Below are 7,107 nucleotides of genomic sequence, written 5' to 3' on the forward strand. Positions count from 1 at the left end.
AATTTCGAGTACCTCGGATCGCCTGCTGGAATTACCGCACGGCCTGGACAGCCCGCATCGACCGATACATTTTTCCATTTTCAGTGAAAAAAAAATTTTTGTCAATTTTCTCAACGTTAAAAACGTTAATAAACTGCGTTTTTATGCGTGGATTAAACATTAAAAAAATTTTGAAATATGTGATGAAAAAGTTTACTCTTGACCGTCGGGACTTAGAAAAATTTCGAGTACCCCGGATCGCCTGCTGGAATTACCGCACGGCCTGGATAGCCCGCATCGACCGATACATTTTTTCCATTTTCAGTGAAAAAAAAATTTTTGTCAATTTTCTCAACGTTAAAAACGTTAATAAACTGCGTTTTTATGCGTGGATTAAACATTAAAAAAATTTTGAAATATGTGATGAAAAAGTTTACTCTTGACCGTCGGGACTTAGAAAAATTTCGAGTACCCCGGATCGCCTGCTGGAATTACCGCACGGCCTGGATAGCCCGCATCGACCGATACATTTTTTCCATTTTCAGTGAAAAAAAAATTTTTGTCAATTTTCTCAACGTTAAAAACGTTAATAAACTGCGTTTTTATGCGTGGATTAAACATTAAAAAAATTTTGAAATATGTGATGAAAAAGTTTACTCTTGACCGTCGGGACTTAGAAAAATTTCGAGTACCCCGGATCGCCTGCTGGAATTACCGCACGGCCTGGATAGCCCGCATCGACCGATACATTTTTTCCATTTTCAGTGAAAAAAAAATTTTTGTCAATTTTCTCAACGTTAAAAACGTTAATAAACTGCGTTTTTATGCGTGGATTAAACATTAAAAAAATTTTGAAATATGTGATGAAAAAGTTTACTCTTGACCGTCGGGACTTAGAAAAATTTCGAGTACCCCGGATCGCCTGCTGGAATTACCGCACGGGCTGGACACCTCGCTCCGACGAATCGGTTTTTTCCATTTTTTCCGAAAAATAAATTTTTGTAATTTTTTTTAACGTTAAAAACGTTAATAAACGTCATGTTTACGCATGGATTAAACATTGAAATAATTTTAAAACGCTTATTAAAAAAGTTGGTGTCGACCGTGGGACTTAGAAAAATTTCGGGAAGTCCGATTCGCCTGCTGGAATTACCGCACGGGCTGGACACCTCGCTCCGACGAATCGGTTTTTTCCATTTTTTCCGAAAAATAAATTTTTGTAATTTTTTTTAATGTTAAAAACGTTAATAAACGTCATGTTTACGCATGGATTAAACATTGAAATAATTTTAAAACGCTTATTAAAAAAGTTGGTGTCGACCGTGGGACTTAGAAAAATTTCGGGAAGTCCGATTCGCCTGCTGGAATTACCGCACGGGCTGGACACCTCGCTCCGACGAATCGGTTTTTTCCATTTTTTCCGAAAAATAAATTTTTGTAATTTTTTTAACGTTAAAAACGTTAATAAACGTCATGTTTACGCATGGATTAAACATTGAAATAATTTAAAACGCTTATTAAAAAAGTTGGTGTCGACCGTGGGACTTAGAAAAATTTCGGGAAGTCCGATTCGCCTGCTGGAATTACCGCACGGGCTGGACAGCTCGCTCCGACGAATCGGTTTTTTCCATTTTTTCCGAAAAATAAATTTTTGTAATTTTTTTTAACGTTAAAAACGTTAATAAACGTCATGTTTACGCATGGATTAAACATTGAAATAATTTTAAAACGCTTATTAAAAAAGTTGGTGTCGACCGTGGGACTTAGAAAAATTTCGGGAAGTCCGATTCGCCTGCTGGAATTACCGCACGGGCTGGACACCTCGCTCCGACGAATCGGTTTTTTCCATTTTTTTTGAAAAATAAATTTTTGTAATTTTTTTTAATGTTAAAAACGTTAATAAACATCATGTTTACGCATGGATTAAACATTGAAATAATTTTAAAACGCTTATTAAAAAAGTTTACTCTTGACCGTGGGACTTAGAAAAATTTCGGGAAGTCCGATTCGCCTGCTGGAATTACCGCACGGCCTGGACAGCTCGCATCGACCGATACATTTTTCCATTTTCAGTGAAAAAAAAATTTTTGTCAATTTTCTCAACGTTAAAAACGTTAATAAACTGCGTTTTTATGCGTGGATTAAACATTAAAAAAATTTTGAAATATGTGATGAAAAAGTTTACTCTTGACCGTTCGGACTTAGAAAAATTTCGAGTACCTCGGATCGCCTGCTGGAATTACCGCACGGCCTGGACAGCCCGCATCGACCGATACATTTTTTCCATTTTCAGTGAAAAAAAAATTTTTGTCAATTTCTCAACGTTAAAAACGTTAATAAACTGCGTTTTTATGCGTGGATTAAACATTAAAAAAATTTTGAAATATGTGATGAAAAAGTTTACTCTTGACCGTCGGGACTTAGAAAAATTTCGAGTACCCCGGATCGCCTGCTGGGAATTACCGCACGGGCTGGACACCTCGCTCCGACGAATCGGTTTTTTCCATTTTTTCCGAAAAATAAATTTTTGTAATTTTTTTTAACGTTAAAAACGTTAATAAACGTCATGTTTACGCATGGATTAAACATTGAAATAATTTTAAAACGCTTATTAAAAAAGTTGGTGTCGACCGTGGGACTTAGAAAAATTTCGGGAAGTCCGATTCGCCTGCTGGAATTACCGCACGGGCTGGACACCTCGCTCCGACGAATCGGTTTTTTCCATTTTTCCGAAAAATAAATTTTGTAATTTTTTTTTAACGTTAAAAACGTTAATAAACGTCATGTTTACGCATGGATTAAACATTGAAATAATTTAAAACGCTTATTAAAAAAGTTGGTGTCGACCGTGGGACTTAGAAAAATTTCGGGAAGTCCGATTCGCCTGCTGGAATTACCGCACGGGCTGGACAGCTCGCTCCGACGAATCGGTTTTTTCCATTTTTTCCGAAAAATAAATTTTTGTAATTTTTTTTAACGTTAAAAACGTTAATAAACGTCATGTTTACGCATGGATTAAACATTGAAATAATTTTAAAACGCTTATTAAAAAAGTTGGTGTCGACCGTGGGACTTAGAAAAATTTCGGGAAGTCCGATTCGCCTGCTGGAATTACCGCACGGGCTGGACACCTCGCTCCGACGAATCGGTTTTTTCCATTTTTTTTGAAAAATAAATTTTTGTAATTTTTTTTAATGTTAAAAACGTTAATAAACATCATGTTTACGCATGGATTAAACATTGAAATAATTTTAAAACGCTTATTAAAAAAGTTTACTCTTGACCGTGGACTTAGAAAAATTTCGGGAAGTCCGATTCGCCTGCTGGAATTACCGCACGGCCTGGACAGCTCGCATCGACCGATACATTTTTTCCATTTTCAGTGAAAAAAAAATTTTTGTCAATTTTCTCAACGTTAAAAACGTTAATAAACTGCGTTTTTATGCGTGGATTAAACATTAAAAAAATTTTGAAATATGTGATGAAAAAGTTTACTCTTGACCGTTCGGACTTAGAAAAATTTCGAGTACCTCGGATCGCCTGCTGGAATTACCGCACGGCCTGGACAGCCCGCATCGACCGATACATTTTTTCCATTTTCAGTGAAAAAAAAATTTTTGTCAATTTTCTCAACGTTAAAAACGTTAATAAACTGCGTTTTTATGCGTGGATTAAACATTAAAAAAATTTTGAAATATGTGATGAAAAAGTTTACTCTTGACCGTCGGGACTTAGAAAAATTTCGAGTACCCCGGATCGCCTGCTGGAATTACCGCACGGCCTGGATAGCCCGCATCGACCGATACATTTTTTCCATTTTCAGTGAAAAAAAAATTTTTGTCAATTTTCTCAACGTTAAAAACGTTAATAAACTGCGTTTTTATGCGTGGATTAAACATTAAAAAAATTTTGAAATATGTGATGAAAAAGTTTACTCTTGACCGTCGGGACTTAGAAAAATTTCGAGTACCCCGGATCGCCTGCTGGAATTACCGCACGGCCTGGATAGCCCGCATCGACCGATACATTTTTTCCATTTTCAGTGAAAAAAAAATTTTTGTCAATTTTCTCAACGTTAAAAACGTTAATAAACTGCGTTTTTATGCGTGGATTAAACATTAAAAAAATTTTGAAATATGTGATGAAAAAGTTTACTCTTGACCGTCGGGACTTAGAAAAATTTCGAGTACCCCGGATCGCCTGCTGGAATTACCGCACGGGCTGGACACCTCGCTCCGACGAATCGGTTTTTTCCATTTTTCCGAAAAATAAATTTTTGTAATTTTTTTTAACGTTAAAAACGTTAATAAACGTCATGTTTACGCATGGATTAAACATTGAAATAATTTTAAAACGCTTATTAAAAAAGTTGGTGTCGACCGTGGGACTTAGAAAAATTTCGGGAAGTCCGATTCGCCTGCTGGAATTACCGCACGGGCTGGACACCTCGCTCCGACGAATCGGTTTTTTCCATTTTTTCCGAAAAATAAATTTTTGTAATTTTTTTTAATGTTAAAAACGTTAATAAACGTCATGTTTACGCATGGATTAAACATTGAAATAATTTTAAAACGCTTATTAAAAAGTTGGTGTCGACCGTGGGACTTAGAAAAATTTCGGGAAGTCCGATTCGCCTGCTGGAATTACCGCACGGGCTGGACACCTCGCTCCGACGAATCGGTTTTTTCCATTTTTTCCGAAAAATAAATTTTTGTAATTTTTTTTAACGTTAAAAACGTTAATAAACGTCATGTTTACGCATGGATTAAACATTGAAATAATTTTAAAACGCTTATTAAAAAAGTTGGTGTCGACCGTGGGACTTAGAAAAATTTCGGGAAGTCCGATTCGCCTGCTGGAATTACCGCACGGGCTGGACAGCTCGCTCCGACGAATCGGTTTTTCCATTTTTCCGAAAAATAAATTTTTGTAATTTTTTTTAACGTTAAAAACGTTAATAAACGTCATGTTTACGCATGGATTAAACATTGAAATAATTTTAAAACGCTTATTAAAAAAGTTGGTGTCGACCGTGGGACTTAGAAAAATTTCGGGAAGTCCGATTCGCCTGCTGGAATTACCGCACGGCTGGACAGCTCGCTCCGACGAATCGGTTTTTTCCATTTTTTCCGAAAAATAAATTTTTGTAATTTTTTTTAATGTTAAAAACGTTAATAAACGTCATGTTTACGCATGGATTAAACATTGAAATAATTTTAAAACGCTTATTAAAAAGTTGGTGTCGACCGTGGGACTTAGAAAAATTTCGGGAAGTCCGATTCGCCTGCTGGAATTACCGCACGGGCTGGACACCTCGCTCCGACGAATCGGTTTTTTCCATTTTTTCCGAAAAATAAATTTTTGTAATTTTTTTTAACGTTAAAACGTTAATAAACGTCATGTTTACGCATGGATTAAACATTGAAATAATTTTAAAACGCTTATTAAAAAAGTTGGTGTCGACCGTGGGACTTAGAAAAATTTCGGGAAGTCCGATTCGCCTGCTGGAATTACCGCACGGGCTGGACAGCTCGCTCCGACGAATCGGTTTTTTCCATTTTTTCCGAAAAATAAATTTTTGTAATTTTTTTTAACGTTAAAAACGTTAATAAACGTCATGTTTACGCATGGATTAAACATTGAAATAATTTTAAAACGCTTATTAAAAAAGTTGGTGTCGACCGTGGGACTTAGAAAAATTTCGGGAAGTCCGATTCGCCTGCTGGAATTACCGCACGGGCTGGACACCTCGCTCCGACGAATCGGTTTTTTCCATTTTTTTGAAAAATAAATTTTTGTAATTTTTTTTAATGTTAAAAACGTTAATAAACATCATGTTTACGCATGGATTAAACATTGAAATAATTTTAAAACGCTTATTAAAAAGTTTACTCTTGACCGTGGGACTTAGAAAAATTTCGGGAAGTCCGATTCGCCTGCTGGAATTACCGCACGGCCTGGACAGCTCGCATCGACCGATACATTTTTTCCATTTTCAGTGAAAAAAAAAATTTTTGTCAATTTTCTCAACGTTAAAAACGTTAATAAACTGCGTTTTTATGCGTGGATTAAACATTAAAAAATTTTGAAATATGTGATGAAAAAGTTTACTCTTGACCGTTCGGACTTAGAAAAATTTCGAGTACCTCGGATCGCCTGCTGGAATTACCGCACGGCCTGGACAGCCCGCATCGACCGATACATTTTTTCCATTTTCAGTGAAAAAAAAAATTTTTGTCAATTTTCTCAACGTTAAAAACGTTAATAAACTGCGTTTTTATGCGTGGATTAAACATTAAAAAAATTTTGAAATATGTGATGAAAAAGTTTACTCTTGACCGTCGGACTTAGAAAAATTTCGAGTACCCCGGATCGCCTGCTGGAATTACCGCACGGCCTGGATAGCCCGCATCGACCGATACATTTTTTCCATTTTCAGTGAAAAAAAAATTTTTGTCAATTTTCTCAACGTTAAAAACGTTAATAAACTGCGTTTTTATGCGTGGATTAAACATTAAAAAAATTTTGAAATATGTGATGAAAAAGTTTACTCTTGACCGTCGGGACTTAGAAAAATTTCGAGTACCCCGGATCGCCTGCTGGAATTACCGCACGGCCTGGATAGCCCGCATCGACCGATACATTTTTTCCATTTTCAGTGAAAAAAAAATTTTTGTCAATTTTCTCAACGTTAAAAACGTTAATAAACTGCGTTTTTATGCGTGGATTAAACATTAAAAAAAATTTTGAAATATGTGATGAAAAAGTTTACTCTTGACCGTCGGGACTTAGAAAAATTTCGAGTACCCCGGATCGCCTGCTGGAATTACCGCACGGGCTGGACACCTCGCTCCGACGAATCGGTTTTTTCCATTTTTTCCGAAAAATAAATTTTTGTAATTTTTTTTAACGTTAAAAACGTTAATAAACGTCATGTTTACGCATGGATTAAACATTGAAATAATTTTAAAACGCTTATTAAAAAAGTTGGTGTCGACCGTGGGACTTAGAAAAATTTCGGGAAGTCCGATTCGCCTGCTGGAATTACCGCACGGGCTGGACACCTCGCTCCGACGAATCGGTTTTTTCCATTTTTTTTGAAAAATAAATTTTTGTAATTTTTTTTAA

The sequence above is a fragment of the Nomia melanderi genome, unplaced genomic scaffold (assembly GCF_051020985.1).
Source record: "Nomia melanderi isolate GNS246 unplaced genomic scaffold, iyNomMela1 scaffold0660, whole genome shotgun sequence".
Taxonomy (NCBI): domain Eukaryota; kingdom Metazoa; phylum Arthropoda; class Insecta; order Hymenoptera; family Halictidae; genus Nomia; species Nomia melanderi.